This window comes from Arachis stenosperma, chromosome 4, assembly GCF_014773155.1.
Source record: "Arachis stenosperma cultivar V10309 chromosome 4, arast.V10309.gnm1.PFL2, whole genome shotgun sequence".
Classification (NCBI taxonomy): Eukaryota; Viridiplantae; Streptophyta; class Magnoliopsida; order Fabales; family Fabaceae; genus Arachis; species Arachis stenosperma.
This window is the reverse complement of record NC_080380.1, coordinates 117,387,484-117,405,375: the sequence shown is the minus strand read 5'-3', so window position 1 is coordinate 117,405,375 and position 17,892 is coordinate 117,387,484. Positions and strand designations below refer to the sequence as shown.

At 36.8% G+C, this 17,892-nt stretch overlaps 1 non-coding gene across 1 annotated transcript; it reads right to left on the bottom strand.

Moving 5' to 3' along the window:
* Nucleotides 1-17,531: 17,531 nt before the first annotated feature.
* On the bottom strand, nucleotides 17,532-17,639 carry LOC130978289 (small nucleolar RNA R71). The gene has a single exon (XR_009085941.1). It is a non-coding gene; the product is annotated as a small nucleolar RNA R71 (small nucleolar RNA).
* Between the last annotated feature and the right edge of the window lie 253 nt (nucleotides 17,640-17,892).

The following is a 17,892-nucleotide window of genomic DNA, read 5'->3' as shown; positions in this document are numbered from 1 at the left end:
GAAGAAGAAAGATGGGAGTATGCGGCTCTGTGTGGATTACAGGCAGTTGAACATGGTTACAATAAAGAATAAGTACCCATTGCCGAGAATTGATGATCTCATGGATCAGTTACAAGGAGCTGGAGCTTTCTCTAAGATTGATTTGCGATCCGGTTATCACCAGATAAGGGTGAGGGGTGAGGATATCCCTAAGACTGCTTTCAGAACTCGTTATGGTCATTACGAGTACACTGTGATGTCCTTTGGGTTGACGAACGCTCCTGCAGTGTTTATGGATTACATGAATAGAGTTTTCCGTCCGTTTTTGGATAAATTCGTTGTTGTCTTCATTGATGACATACTGATTTATTCCAAGACTGAAGAAGAGCATGCGGAACACTTGAGGACCATGTTGCAGATTCTAAAGGAGAAGAAACTTTATGCAAAACTGTCTAAGTGCGAGTTTTGGAAGAGTGAGGTGAAGTTTTTGGGTCACGTGGTGAGTAAGAGGGGAATAGCCGTAGACCCAACTAAGGTGGAGGCTGTGATGGATTGGAAACAACCAACCACCGTAACAGAGATAAGGAGTTTTCTGGGTTTAGCTGGCTATTACCGAAGGTTTATCAAGGGCTTTTCACAGATAGCTTTGCCAATGACAAAGTTAACCCGCAAAGACACTCCGTTTGTTTGGACTCCTGAATGCGAGGAGAGCTTTCAGACATTGAAGAAAAAGTTGACCACCGCACCTGTGTTAGTGTTACCCGAGCCGAATGAGCCATTTGAGGTGTATTGTGATGCCTCATTGAAGGGTCTAGGGTGCGTGCTGATGCAGCATCATAATGTGGTGGCGTATGCCTCACGACAGTTGAGACCTCATGAAGTTAGTTACCCTACGCACGATTTGGAACTCGCTGCGGTTGTGTTTGCCTTGAAGGTGTGGAGGCATTATCTCTATGGGGTTAAATTCCAAGTTTTCTCTAATCATAAGAGCTTGAAGTATCTCTTTGATCAGAAAGAGCTTAATATGAGGCAGAGAAGGTGGATGGAATTGTTGAAGGACTACGACTTTGAGTTGCATTATCATCCGGGAAAGGCAAACGTAGTGGCGGATGCGTTGAGTCGGAAGTCGTTATATGCGGCTTGGATGATGCTTCAAGAGGAGAAGTTGCTCAAGGGATTCGAGAGTCTGAAAATTGGTGCTCGAGAAGTATCCGGAACCTTATGTTTGAGCCAATTAGAAATCTCAAGTGACTTTAAGTCCGAACTCCTAAAGGCTCATCAAAATGATGAAGCGTTATGGAAAGTGTTACCGGCTATTGAGCAAGGAAAACAGTGGAGAGTGTCGGAAGAAAAAGATGGGCTATGGAGATTCAAGGGTAGGATCATTGTGCCGGATGTTGGCACTTTGAGGCAAGATATTTTAAAGGAGGCACACAAAAGTGGATTCTCCATTCACCCGGGAAGTACCAAGATGTACCATGATTTGAAGGCGATGTTTTGGTGGCCGGGTATGAAGAATGATGTGGCGGAATATGTTTCAAAGTGCTTAACTTGTCAAAAGGTAAAGATTGAACATCAAAAGCCTGCCGGTATGTTGCAACCTTTAGAGATTCCACAATGGAAGTGGGAAAGTATTGCAATGGACTTTGTGTCAGGATTGCCAAGGACTAGGGCTGGTTTTGATGCTATTTGGGTGATTGTGGATCGACTGACGAAGTCAGCTCACTTTTTGCCCATTCGTATGACTTACACCCTTGAGGAGCTAGCACGGTTATACATAAAGGAGATTGTGAGACTTCATGGTGTACCTGCTACTATAATCTCTGATAGAGATCCTCGTTTCACTTCAAGGTTTTGGGGTGCATTCCAGAAGGCTTTTGGAACCCGATTAAGCTTGAGCACGGCTTACCATCCTCAAACAGATGGTCAATCTGAGAGGACGATCCAAACACTAGAGGATATGTTGAGAGCTTGTGTTTTGGACCAACCGGCGAGTTGGGATCGGTATATGCCATTAGTGGAGTTTGCATACAATAATAGTTATCATGCGAGCATCGGAATGGCTCCGTATGAGGCCTTGTATGGGAGAAAATGTCAATCTCCGCTATGTTGGTATGAGGCTGGAGAGAAAAGCTTGTTGGGGCCAGAAATGATAGCTGAGACTACTGAGCAAGTCAAGAAAATCCGAGATAGGATGCTTACGGCGCAGAGTCGTCTAAAGAGTTACGCCGATCAAAGGCGAAAGCCCTTAGAATTTGAGGAAGGAGACCATGTTTTCCTTAAGGTTACTCCGACTACAGGAGTAGGTAGGGCGATTAAGGCAAAGAAGTTGAATCCTCGATACATTGGTTCATTTCAGATCCTAGAGAGGATTGGACCGGTGGCGTATCGGATGGCTCTACCACCTCATCTTTCGAATCTGCACGACGTGTTTCATGTGTCGCAGCTTCGGAAGTATACTCCTGATGCTAGCCATGTGTTAGAACCTGAGTCGGTTCAGTTAAGGGAAGATTTGACGCTTCCAGTGGCTCCAGTCAGAATTGATGATTCTAGCATTAAACGGTTGCGTGGAAAAGATGTTTCACTAGTCAAAGTGGCATGGAGTCGAGGCGGTGTTGAGGAACACACTTGGGAACTTGAGTCGGAGATGCGAACGGATTATCCGCATTTATTCTTAGGTAATTGCATTTGAATTTTGTGGGCAAAATTCCCAATTAGGTGGGTAGGATGTAAAACCCAGTTAATTAACGGCTAATTAACCCATAAATGAGAATTTATTCTAGAAAGCCTAAAATGTGATTTTTATGGCTTAATGTGATAGAGGAGATCGAGACGAGAATTTTGGTACCAATTTTATAGAATTCGGACCAAGATTGGACCGAACGGGCCAAACCGGGCCAACCAGACCCAAAGTGGGCCCTTGGCCCAACATAACTTAACCAAAACCCTAGTTTTCAGCACTCTCTCTCCTCATTTGTTACACATTCACGCTGAAATGGTGGAGAGGAAGGGAAGAACATTCTCTCAACTTCTCTCTCTCACTTGATCTTCAAACCACCATAACTTTTGATCTAGAGCTCCGATTGCCGCCCCGTTTGCGGCCACGCGTTCACCGCAGAGAGCTCTACAAAACCCATATAATCAATCTTGAGGTAAGCCACAATTTTTTGTTCGAAATTCCAGCCCTTATTTTCGAGTTTCATGGGTAAAATGTTGAGATTTTGGGTTCTTTGATGTTATAGGACCCAACTCTCTTGAAGGAGAAGGTTAATCTTGTCTCCTTGGACCTTGGGTGTGGTAATATTCTCAACCCTAGTGTAATTTGTGATTTTATGATGTTTGGGTTTTGAGATGTTGTGTATGGGTATGATGGTTGTGGCTTAGGTTGTGTATGTGTGGATATTGGAGCTTGATTGGTGACTTTGAAAAGCTTGGAAAGGGTTTGGTGGTGAAAAATCTGTTCTTGGAGGTTTTGAGGCCTTGAGAGCTTGTGGATAAGTGGTTTGGAAGTGCTCCGGGGGAGCTTGGGAAAATCGGCTAAGGTATGGTTTCGGTTTCCCGTATCTAATATGTAATGTGGTAGGAAATACTTAGGCTAGAGGCCCTAAGATAGGCATTGAATTGTTGATGTTGTTGAATGATTGAGATATATGATGTGGTCATATATGTGATGATGATTATTGATGCCTTGGTGGTATGATGTATGAGAAATATGCATGTTGTGATATATGCTTGATGAGTGGTTATGGTTGAATTGTGGGTTGAACCATGTTGTTGGTGAGTATGATGTTGATTGTGTACAATAATGATTTATTGGAATTGGTGTTGTTGAGAATTGGCATGAGGAATAGTATATGATATGTCAATATGTTTGTGTTTGAGCCACTTGGGTGAAGTGGGGTAAAATGATGAGATGGTGATTTTGGTAAATTGTGGTAATGTGTCAATGTGTGAGATGAGGAGGCTTGATGTTAAATTTGATACATTTTGATTGATTTCAAAGAAAAGGGATAAAATTGGCATGTTTTGATTGATTTTGAAAAGAGTTGAAAATGGCTTGTTTTGAAAATGGCATATTGTGGTTTTGTATGAAAATATGGTTTTTGGGCATACTTTGACGGGACATAACTTGGACTACGGATCCCCGTTTGATACCAAATCTGTTTAGAAATGAAATTGGATCCGGGATGTCCATACCGTTCAAAGAACGGGTGAAAAACGATTTAAAATGAGGAAGTTATGTCCGTTGGAAGATTGGGGTTTAAATCTGTGAAATTCTGCAGCTTTTAACTTAGAAAATTTTTTAGCAGAATGACCCCTTGCGCGTGGGCGCACCTGGCGCGCACGCGCCGATCTTCCGAGAAGTGCCATCCACGCGTACGCGTGATGTGCGCGGGCGTGCCGATTGTGCTGCACCCAATGCCCAGCCATTTTCCAGAGAGTTATGCCAGAACTGTGCCAGTGTTGTGCTTGGGGCACGAGAACACCCACGCGTACGCGTGGTTGACGCGTGCGCGTCGATTGGCAAATTTTGAATCCACGCGTTAGCGTCCATGACGCTTGCGCGTCGATAAGTTTTTGAGGCCATCCACGCGTGCGCGTGGAGTGCGCGCACGCGCGGCCCTGTTTTCATCCCAAAGTTGATTTTTGAGTTTTAAAAGCCAAATCTCATACTTCTAAGCCTCCGATCTCACCATTTATATCTTAAATCATTATGGCATGCCTAGCTATTAAAAAGGGGCTAGTGAATGAGGTAACTTGCGAGTGAAGCAAGGGAAATATGAACGATCAATGAGGATCAAGATGATTATGTGAGATGCGGAGGATGGTGGTGGAAGTGCTTGTTATGCCATGGGCCGAAAGGCTATAATTGTTAATGAAACGGCTGGTTGTGGATTTAACCGTGAGCCGGATGGCTGGTTATGGATTTAACCGTGAGCCGGAAAGGCTGTGTATGATATGAATATTGGCTGGTTCTGGACTGAACCGTGAGCCGGATGGCTGATATGGATGTTGATCCATGGATGAGAATTCATGCATGTTTATGCTGAATTATTGATAATCGAGATTTGCACTTCCACTATCAGAGATACGAGTTTCCCTGGGTAGTAGCAGTGGCTAGCCACCACGTGCTCCAGGTTGAGACTTGATACTCTGTTGACCCTATGTCGTAAGTGTGGCCGGGCACTGTGAAAGACCCGGATGAGCTCGCCCCCGAAATATTCACCAGTGAGGGTGATGGATATGGATCATGTTTATGATCAAGTTTATAACGAGTATAACTCGAGTTAGGGATGCGCGACAGAAGGACAGTCCAATGGTTTGCGACCAGGACTTGTCGGGTTGGCTCTATAACCGACAAGATGATATCATCGGCCACTAGGGACAGGCATTCATCATATGCATACTATGTGAATTGTTTGAGATTGCCTATTTGACTGCATATTACTTGCTAATTGTCTAAATGTCTTAACTGCTCCTATTTGTATATTCTTTGTTTGATATAACTGTGTTTGCTATAATATACTCCTGCTGGTGGTTGGGAGGTTTGAAGGAATTGGAAAGGGAAGTATTAGTTAGACTGAAAAATCTTTAGTCAGATGCCCTTATATGGTTTAGCTTGTTTATAAGCTTTGATATTATCTGGAGGAAGTTCTAGGATTGCCTTTGGCTTTCCTCCATTATTATGTATTATATATATGGAAGCTGTTACCATGCTGGGGACCTCTGGTTCTCACCCATGCGGATTTTGTGGTTTTTAGATGCAGAATGCGAGGTTTTCCGCTGAGGCATGCTGGAGACTTCTAGATTTGCGAAGATCCTTTGTCCTCGGGATTATGTTTTGGTTTATATGTTTCGCTTAGATACTTTTATCTCCATTAAATAATACAAACTGTGATGACTCCTCTTATGGGAGATTTTGGAGAATAGGTTTTATGTATTTGTGTCCCTTTGGGGTTTTTCTTATTTTATTATATGTATATATTGCTATGCTCGGACCGGTTATCTTCGCAGCTGGATCTTGAGTTTTGATATTCCTGTTTTTGACACTCCTTTGTATATATATAATCTCGCGTTGGTTTATCCTTGTTCGTTACGTTATCGATCGGAGTGTTGCGCTTTTAAGTTGCGTTTTTTTGTTTACCCCTTTTTCTACAAAGGCTCCTAGTTATAATCAATCATTCATACTACTATACGTACTAATTTTTTTTTTATATTTGAGGTCGTAATACCTTGCCATCTCTGAATTATGACTTAAGCATAAGGCTCTGTATGGTAGGGTGTTACAATCTACAACTAAACACTACCAAACAGAACAACAGCAAATGATGCACAATATATTAGAAAAAAAATCCAAAACCTCATTGCTTACTACTAACAATCTAGCACAACTTAAAAATTTGACTACAAAAAAAGTCATAAAAAATAGACAATTTCCACTAGAATGAAAACAAAACTAAATGGAGTGTGAATAATTTTCACATAAAAAAGAAAATAAAATAAAAAATCCAGAACATATGTAGATCAAGATGGAGAGAACATATTTTTGTTTTTCAGAAAGAACACAAAAGAGGTTCTAATATGAACAAGAAACCATATTTACTGGCACCATAGGCAAAGATAATTCGAAAATATCCTATACTATTCGAACATAAACAACAGATCACATAAATGCCAACCTTAAAGCTTTCTCCTTATAGTCATATCGGCTTTTCACTATCTCAAAACACTCTTTTAAGTATGGATTAGATTCTTGAAATGAAAGAAAGAAAAAAAACAATGACTTTAAAATCTTGAATTTTCTTTTGCAATAATACTTTATTCATCATGTAATTAAAAACACCACATAAATCAAATGGAGTTGCTATAACCCTTTGTAACATCTCAAGCTTTTTTCTGAAATATTTTACATTTGATTTATTTTATTTCTACCATACCCTCTAATTTTATCAAAATTCCTACACTACCCTTATTCTTTTTTCTAAACCTAACCCTAATTCTAATTTCAAAACACTCACTCTCACCTCACACACACACACACACACTTCTCATTCACTTTCACTCTAAAACCACAAAGTGGGAAAGAAAAGAGAAAGAAACAGAGGGAGAGGGAGAATGGAAGAAGATAAGAAGAAGAGAAGAAGAAAGGAGGGAGGAGAGAGACCGCCACGGCAGGACTTGGTCCTCTCACCGTCATTGCCATTGCCATCACATCATTGTCACAGGGGAGATAGAAGATAAGCCCGCCCACGAGAGAAAGAGAGAGAGAACGAGACTGCGACGGAGAAGAATGGAGTTGTACCGCCATCACCCCCGCGCATTGTCCCACCTCTGGAGTCAATTGGAACCTTTGTCGTTGAGTCACTCCGTTGCTATCACCGTCATCATTGCGGCGGTAGGCGTGAGGGCCGAACAAAGAGAAATAGATCATTTGGAGGAGGGAGGAGCTACTACGCGTCGTCGAGCAACTGCCACTGCTGGAGCTCACCGTTGAGGCTGCCAGAGCCCCTGCTTGCCTGCTTCGCATTCTGCCGTTGCTCTGCTCTGCCGGGGGCTGAGTCTTGCCTCTCCCCTGTTCATCAAAGCTTGTGGTGTTGCTGTGGGAGTGACTGCCAGAGGAGAAGAACTGCTACCACCACTGCTCTGCTGTGTCCTTCATCGTGGATGCTAAAGAGGGTAAGCGGAGCTGCTGATGCTCCATCTCCTTATCTCCTTTTGTAAGATTAATTTTGTTCTGTCTTGTCTTGCTATAAAGCGCTATTATTGTCTCTGTCCTATCCTACTTGATGTCCTTTTATGTCTTTGCTTAATTTTAAACCACCGTAGGCTATTGGATTCGCTGCCATTGTTACTGTGGTTGCTCCATGTTGTTGATACTAGGGCTATTGTTGATGTTGCTGCAGTGAGAATTGAAGTTGTTGCTACTACCTCAGTCCAAATTTTGTGCGCTTTTGTTCCATTTTACTTCAACTATCCTCACCATTTAATTCGACAATCCGAGTTTGGTCTCTTCGATCCTTTGGGACCACGTTGTGAGTAGGCTTTACATTTATAATTGTTTGATTTTACAGCTATAATTATTGAGATACGGTACTTTAAAATTATAGTTATACTTACAAAGATTATTATTAAAGAATTTTAAATTGGTTTGAATAATCGATTTATTAGAACTAAATATTTATCCTTGTTAAGCTCATTTTAATATGCACATGAGACTATATATTTTTATGAGATTATATGTATGTTTGAAGAAGTTTTATATTATTTTGAAGCATTTGATTTTACTCGAATATGTATTTTTGAAGCATTAAAGTATTTGTTGGTACTCACTTATTTTAAAATTGTGAACAATGTTTAAAATGACTTAAAATTGAGAAAATATGATTGAAAAGAATTTAGATGAGAAAGTATTATTGATTTGATTTGATTTGATACCTCGTATATTTGAAAGACTGAAGAATTGATTATATTCGAAATTATATGTTTTGAATTAGTTTGGGAGGCTCGTATTAGAAAACCGTAGTTAACGGCGGTTATGACGTTAACCTAGATGCATCTGGCTCAGACCTCAACTAGCAGGGGCATCGCTAGCCTAATGTGTAGGCCACACGTTGGATCTGTTATTCTGTACGGACACATGAGAGGAAAGGGCTACCCTTAGAGGTGGAGCCGCCCAAGTGTTGAATATTTTATTTGATTTCTGTATGAGAACTCCCTTATTGATTCACATATTCATATAAATTATTATTTTCTAAATAAACTCATTTTTATGATAATGTTTATATGGTCTCATGTGAATTATAGATGTACTGTCTAGTCACTGGGTTGCAAAACTCATCCCGTTTTTCTAAAAATATTTTTCAGGAATAAATATTTGATTATGTGAGCTTTTCTGTCCAAGAATAATGATCTATAATGGATGCTTGTTCTTTGTTGAGTTCTTAGACGTTATCTACTCCATATGTCATAGGCAAGATTTATCTATAATTATTTATTTTATCTATTATTAAAAATATGTAATTATTCATTTTAGAAACTGTAAATTTATTCAAAATATTTGTGACCTTTTCATTTATCTTATATTTGAATCTATTAGGCTTACCAGGGGACTATTTCCCTGAGCGCCAATCATGGCCCATTTTGGGCAGTGACACATTCACCTTAATTCAATAATTTATTACTTATAATTTTTCTTCAATATTTGTGGCTCCCAATCATAATACATTATATTACTATTATTATATATAAGACCAATTAATTAATTGTATATACTATAAGGTATATTAAATATATTCTCTTTACCCTGAATGAATAATTATTTATTTAAAATTAAATGGATGCGTATATAATATATGTCATGTAGACATAATCATGGTGAAATAAACAAATAGAAAGGGAGTAGAAATAAAACTTCCTACAATTGTGGTTATTAAAATACTATTCTAACGCATTCACCTCTTGGTCTTTACTCAACTCCAATGTCTCCATAAGTAGAAATAATTCCACCTCCTCTTTCTAAAACATTGCTGGCACTTTTTCTATATCAACACATAATGAACATCACAATTTAGATCTCAACTTGATGGTAAAAATGCTGGTACTATTATTTGAATTCCAAAAGAAAATTACAAAAGCATAATACACATTTAGAATTTAGATTGTTACCCCAACTGTCACTAATCCTAGATCCAATTAAAATTTAATTCTATAATTAGATTCAAAAAATACAATAATGATCTAATAATCCAACAAATTCAATTGAAGATTTCATGAACAACAATTCAATATTAAAGCATTTTATAAATCGATATAGTGATTCAAAAATAAAAGAGAAGCATATTCAAAATTCCAACCTCATAATTAAGAGGGTCTAAGTAATTTATATTAGTAAAAAATTTAGATAATTTAAAAAAACTAAGAATTAGGCCACCATGAAATATAACTAGAAATTGCACAAATTTATCTTCACATAAATACACTTTTAATATGATTGCTATTTAAGTTCATAAGTAGCTCACAATTTTATGATGAAACACATAATTATATGAAGAAACACTTATAGCACCTGAAAACAAAACTACTTTTCATTTTATTTATAGTACAATAATGTTTCATTATTAAAATAGGAGCCTCAAGTAATAAAAATGCTCAACGATCAATAGATCCTTAAATATTATAACAATATAGTTTTCACACAAATCACAAATGTAAGTATTAATAAATAAGAACATTATTAGATTAAAAAGTAATAATAACTCTTGAAATAAATTTGATAAATAATTCACAACATTACATTAATTTGATTAAGCAAAAATATTTTACTTCAAATATCTAACAATGAATATGTTGTATGTACTATAAAATAATAAGTCAAACTAATTGAAAGGAGTTCAAGGTAAATGTCCTTTAGTATAACAAAGAAACTCTACTTAAAACTTAAACCAGAAAAATATCAAATAAAAGTTACTCAAGTTATTCTTTAAATGAAATGTAATACATAAGTCCTCAACACCAAACTAATTGTAAGATGCAAACAAAGTACTTTTTTAGGGGTTTCATAATAGAATACTTTCTTTGTACCCTTACAAAGAGAGTATTCTTTTGTTAAAATTCTTGGAACAAATTTGAAGATACAAAAGAAAGTGGCATTATGAATCATAAGGTTTAAGGAAAAGGAATAGAGCAAGTTAAAAATATATAAATAAATATTTAAAAGTGTTTTTTAAGTTACAATTTTTTTTGCCAATGAACTTAAATGGCATGCTTGTAACTCAATTTTTGTATTCTTGAATCATTATTTGACTAGTACATAACCGTGTGCCATGCACAGGTATGCCACCAAGGAATGAAATTATGTTACATATGATATAGAAATACGAACACAATGTTGTTAACTTAAGTTCAAAGTACTTAGAATACATCACTAATTTATACAATTGGAAAAATGCTACAGAGACTATATACTGCACTGACATGGTCATGAAATATTTTGGAATACTTCTCTATACACGACATTTATTGTCGAGTTTGACGATAATGATCCAATATTCTGAATCAACACACGCAAGCCATTCTTTATCATTACTCTTGATAATGCAACGTATAGTTGACTGTGTGTAAATACTGATCTAGGTATATACAATCCAACTGTGCTTAAGGTATGTCCTTGAGATTTGTTAATGGTCATAGTGAATGAGACAATGATCGGGAACTGTCTGCGTTAGAATCTAAATGGCAAAGCTTGGTTATTGGGAGTCATATTCATCTGCGATATCCGAACGACTTGGCCTATTTTGTCTCCTGTTAGCATGATGCATTCAATTACATGGTTACCTAATCTTCTTAACTGTAATCTTGTTCAATTACATAACCCGTTTGACTGATCAATGTTACGTAGTAGCATGACTGGAAGACCTACTTTCAGAGTCAATTCATGAGGCGGCAAACCAGAGCAATTAATTGCATTAAGGACATCTGGTTTAAGTGTATCCAATTTAGATTCTATGTTTCCTTCTTTGAGACATAAAGTATCTGAGTTTAAATAAGTTTTCACATCGGCATCCACACGTTGCATAATAAATGAGTTAAGATCGTTGACAACTTCTAGCGTTGGAGCCAAGATTGAACGATCTTTGAAAAATGATATGTTGTTGATATTAACCAACAGGTTGGGATAAACAAAATCAACTAATTGGTTGAAATCTTGAATTATAATTTCATTGGGGATTACCACAGTAGACTCACCATCAATTGAATCTCCAACAATACCATCACCTATGTCTAGCAACCATAAAGCGAATCGAGAAACATCAATGAGTGACATATAAGTTGCTTTAATAGTTAAATGCATGTTAATTGTTAGTCTTAATACATTATAGTGTTGCCATAGGTGAGATGAGTTGAAGGCTGCTTGGACAATATCTTGGCGAGATCCCATTGGAATTACAAGTAGAATTTACCTAAAGTCAGCATCTAAAACCACAACCTTTCCTCCAAATGGTAGTTCTAGAATATAGTAAGGCTTAAACCTAACAATGTCCCTTAGGCATCTGTCGAGAGCTTCATAGCACAACTTATTCAACATTGGTGTCTCATCCCATATAATAAGTTTTGTTCTGCAAATCAGTTTAAACAATGAGGTGCCTTACTTAATGTAACAAATCAAGTCTTCATTCAAGTCCAAGGGTATCTTAAACCTTGAATGTGCAGTGTGTCCATTTGAAAGCAACAAAAAAGAAATATCACTATATGCAACATTCAGAACAATTTTTCCTTTGCTCTTTATAGCCGTTGAGAGAGTGTTGTAGAGAAACGTCTTACCGGTTCCACCATACCCATAGATGAAAAAAACCACCTTGGTTTCCATTTACAGCATTGATAATCACATCGAATGCTTTCATTTGATCTACATTCGTGTTTGTTAAGTTTGTATCCAACTGATTGTGCAGAACATCGACGTTAAAGTTTAGTTCATCCATAAATAACCGATCATCTAAGCTTGGAAAAGGCATCCCATTAAGCTCTCTGGGTGATCTATCATTAGCTTATAGTTTTTTCTCTATCTTTGGAAGAGTCAGATTCATTATCCGATCTTCATATAATTGCAGGTCTATCAAGGATACACAACGATGCACATATTAATTACACATAAATTATTTGAATTTAATATAAATTAGAACCAGAAACAAAGATGTAATAATTCAACTTACCTACAGACTGCATGGATTTTCTCTGAAAGTAAGAAATGTTTTTAGACAAAACATCATAACATTGCTGCCACACATTTTCAGGTCTACCCATATTGTTTGATAATAAGAGCACCACAAAAAGGTCACGGATGTAGTTTGCAGAAACCTAGTTACTTGCTTACAAGATGGCATCAACAAATTCTTTATCATCTTGCAGAAGGCCCAATGCATAACATGCTTCCTTGAACGTGCTGTACACAACGTCTGCAACTGTACATATGTCAACAAAACTTACACACCCCTTTTGAATATTGAGCAGAAGTCTTAGGTAATAATCTTCACCATTTCCTCGTGGAACATGAGTAAGTCTGTCGATTGAGAAGCCTTGTTTCCTTGGAATCCACAAAGAAATGTGTTCCTTCCACACGAACTTATTTGGAAACTGGCTATATGTAAGAGTACGACCAAATGGAAACAACCTATTTGCAAGCATCCAGGCTAGCATTTTTGTAGGCTTGCCGTCCACCCTGTTAATGACGTCAACTATGTTTTTATAGTCTTTTAAAAACCATCGGATGTTCGTCTGACAAGCAAAAAGATAATCTAATTACTGAAGGTTCTTTTTGTTGTATGTCGTACCCGAATATTCTCCAAACAGCTTCGCAGGCTGATATGTAACTACAATTATAATAATTCCTGATCTCATCAATAACCTTTTCAAGTTGCATTCTTTGTTGCTTTGATAGAAAGAAGCAATGACACAATCATTTCCTTTGTGAACATATTTAAAAAGATATTTTATTACCGATGTTTGACATGTATGCTCAACGTTGATGTGGCAATAACACTTTAGCAACAACGATCGGTTGTACGGGACAATGTATCAGTTATCGAGAACTATGTTTTTTTCATGATTGTTCTGCCATTGTCTCTTCCTCTATACTTGGGGAAGCCTACCTCATCAATTACAGTCCTTGATCTAAATTGTTTTGTGCTGAGCGGATAATTTATACATTTTTTGGCATTGTTTTTAGATAATTTTTAGTAGGATCTAGCTACTTTTAGGAAAGTTTTCATTAGTTTTTATGTAAAATTCATATTTCTGGATTTTACTATGAGTTTGTGTGTTTTTCTATGATTTTAGGTATTTTCTGGCTGAAATTGAGGGACCTGAGCAAAACTCTGATAAAAGGCTGACAAAGGACTGCTGATGCTGTTGGATTCTGACCTTCCTACACTCGAAATGGATTTTCTGGAGCTACAGAACTCCACATGGTGTGCTCTTAACGGCTTTGGAAAGTAGACATGCAGAGCTTTCCAGCAATATATAATAGTTCATACTTTATTCGAGATTAGACGACGCAAACTGGTGCTCAACGCCAGTTCTATGTTGCATTCCGGAGTCAAACGCCAGAAAAACGTCACGAACCAGAGTTGAATGCCAAAAACACGTTACAACTTGGCGTTCAACTCCAAAAGAAGCCTCTGCACGTGTAAAGCTCAAGCTCAGTCCAAGCACACACCAAGTGGGCCCCGAAAGTGGATTTCTGCATCAATTACTTAATTCTGTAAACCCTAGTAGCTAGTCTAGTATAAATAAGACTTTTTACTATTGTAAAAGGGGTCCTTTTCCCTTATTTTTGATTTCATATGCCATTCATGGGGGCTGGCCATTCGGCCATGCCTAGACCACCATCACTTATGTATTTTCAACGGTAGTGTTTCTACACACTATAGATTAAGGGTGTGGAGCTCTGCTGTACCTCGAGAATTAATGCAAAGTATTACTATTATCCTTCTATTCAATTCATGCTTATTCTTATTCTAAGATATTCGCTGCACTTCAACCTGATGGATGTGATGATCCGTGACACTCATCATCATCCGTCCTTATGAACGCGTGCTTGACAACCACTTCCGTTCTACCTTAGACCGGGCACATATTTCTTGGATTTCTTAATCAGAATCTTCGTTGTATAAGCTAGAATTGTTGGCGGCATTCATGAGAATCCAGAAAGTCTAAACCTTGTCTGTGGTATTCCGAGTAGGATTCAGGGATTGAATGACTGTGACGAGCTTCAAACTCGCAATTGTTGGGTGTGATGACAAGCGCAAAAGAATCAATGGATTCTATTCCGACATGATCGAGAACTGACAGATGATTAGCCGTGTTGTGACAGAGCATTTGGACTATTTTCACTGAGAGGATGGGATGTAGCCATTGACAACGGTGATGCCCTACATACAGCTTGCCATGGAAAGGAGTAAGAAGGATCAAAGGAAGGCAGTAAGAAAGCAGAGATTCAACAGGGACAAAGCATCTCCACACACTTATCTGAAATTCTCACCAATGATTTACATAAGTATTTATATCCTTATTTTCTATTTATTTATTATTATTATTCGAAAACTCCATAACCATTTATTATCCGCCTAACTAAGATTTACAAGATGACCATAGCTTGCTTCATACCAACAATCTCCGTGGGATCGACCCTTACTCACGTAAGGTTTATTACTTGGACGACACAGTGCACTTGCTGGTTAGTTGTGCGAAGTTGTGAAGAAAGTGCTGAGTTATAAATGCGCATACCAAGTGATCGCCATTGTTAGAGATCACAATTTCGTGCACCAAGTTTTTGGCGCCGTTGCCGGGGATTGTTCGAGTTTCGACAACTGACGGTTCATCTTGTTGCTCAGATTAGGTAATTTTCTTTTCATTTATTTTCAAATTTTTTTTTCAAAAATTTTTCAAAAAAATTTTCTCCCTCTGTTTTCGAAAAATCCTTCAGAGTTTTTAAGAATGAATTCTAGAGTTTCAAAATGGTATGCTGAAACTTGGCTGGCCATCAAGCTTTAGACTAACCTGGTATGATTCCTGGAATTTTGATTGAGGACTTTGAATTCATTACTTCCTTTTTCCTATATGTTTTCGAAAAAATAAAATAAAATACAAAAAATTTAATAAAATCATAAAAACAAAAAATATTTTGTGTTTCTTGTTTGAGTCTAGAGTCAAGTCACAAGTTTGGTGTCAATTGCATGTTTTATTTTTTTTTTAAAAAATAATTTTCGAAAATTGCATGCATGCATAGTATTCTTCATGATCTTCAAGTTGTTCTTGATGAATTTTCTTGTTTGATCTTCATAATTTCTTGTTTTGTGTTGTATGGTATTTTTCATATGCATTCTTGCATTCATGGTGTCTAAACATGAAAAATTTCTAAGTTTGGTGTCTTGCATGTTTTCTTTTGTTGAAAATTTTTCAAAAATAAGTTCTTGATGTTCATCATGATCTTCAAATTGTTCTTGGTGTTCATCTTGACATTCATAGTGTTCTTGCATGCATTATGTGTTTTGATCTAAAATTTTCATGCATTGAGTCTTTTTGTTGTTTTTCTCTCTCATCATTAAAATTCAAAAATCAAAAAAATATCTTTCCCTTTTTCTCTCATAAATTTTGAAAATTTGAGTTGACTTAGTCAAAAATTTTAAAAATTTTGCTATTTCTTACAAGTCAAGTCAAATTTTCAAATTTAAAAATCTTATTTTTCAAAATCTTTTTCAAAAATCAAATCTTTTTCTTTTTTTATTATTATTTTCGAAAATTTTTTTAAAATTTTCAAAATCTTTTTCTTATCTTTATTTCAAAATTTTGAAAACTTTACTAACAATTAATGTGATTGATTCAAAAATTTGAAGTTGTTACTTTCTTGTTAAGAAAGGTTCAATCTTTAAATTCTAAGAATCATATCTTTTAGTTTCTTGTTAGTCAAGTAATCAATTTTAATTTTAAAAATTAAATCTTTTTCAAAATATCTTTTTCAATCATATCTTTTAAAATTATCTTTTTCAAAATTTTATCTTTTTCAAAAATTTGATTTCAAAATATCTTTTCTTATCTTCTTATCTTTTCAAAATTGATCTTCAAATCTTTTTCAACTAACTAATTAACTTTTGTTTATTTTTTATCTTTTTCAAAACCACCTAACTAATTTTAGCTCTCTAATTTTCAAAAATTACCTCCCTCTTTTTCAAAATTCTTTTAATTAACTAATTATTTTAAATTTTAATTTTAATTTTAATTCTTCTCTCCAATTTTCGAAAATCACTAACTCTTTTTCAAAATTTATTTTCGAATTCTCTCCATCTCATCTTCTTCTATTTATTTATTTATTTACTAATACTTCTTTTCATCTCAAGAATCTGAACCTATCTTCACCCTTGTGTTTGGATTCTTACCTTTTCCTTCTTCTTCTACTAACATAAAGAAATCTCTCTACTGTAGTAAAGAGGATCCCTATTATTATTTTCTGTTCCCTTCTTTTTCATATGAGTAGGAGCAAGGACAAGAATATTCTTGTTGAGGCAGATCCTGAACCTGAAAGGACTCTGAAGAGGAAACTAAGAGAAGCTAAATTACAACAATCCAGAGACAACCTTACAGAAATTTTCGAAAAGGAAGAGGATATGGCAGCCGAAAATAATAATGCAAGGAGGATGCTTGGTGACTATACTACACCTACTTCCAAATTTGATGGAAGAAGCATCTCAATCCCTGCCATTGGAGCAAATAATTTTGAGCTGAAACCTCAACTAGTTGCTCTACTGCAATAGAACTGCAAGTTCCATGGACTTCCATCAGAAGATCCCTACCAGTTTTTAACTGAGTTCTTGCAGATCTGTGAGACTGTTAAGACTAATGGAGTAGATCCTGAAGTCTACAGGCTCATGCTTTTCCCCTTTGCTGTAAGAGACAGAGCTAGAATATGGTTGGATTCACAACCTAAAGATAGCCTGGACTCATGGGATAAGCTGGTTGCGGCCTTCTTGGCTAAGTTATTTCCTCCTCAAAAGCTGAGCAAGCTTAGAGTGGATGTTCAGACCTTCAAACAAAAAGATGGTGAATCCCTCTATAAAGCTTGGGAAAGATACAAGTAACTGACCAAAAAGTGTCCTTCTGACATGCTTTTTGAATGGACCATTTTGGATATATTCTATGATGGTTTGTCTGAATTGTCTAAGATGTCATTGGACCATTCTGCAGGTGGATCTATTCACCTGAAGAAAATGCCTGCAAAAGCTCAGGAACTCATTGACATGGTTACAAATAACCAGTTCATGTACACCTCTGAAAGGAATCCTGTGAGTAATGGGACGCCTCAGAAGAAAGGAATTCTTGAAATTGATGCTCTGAATGCCATACTGGCTCAGAACAAAATGT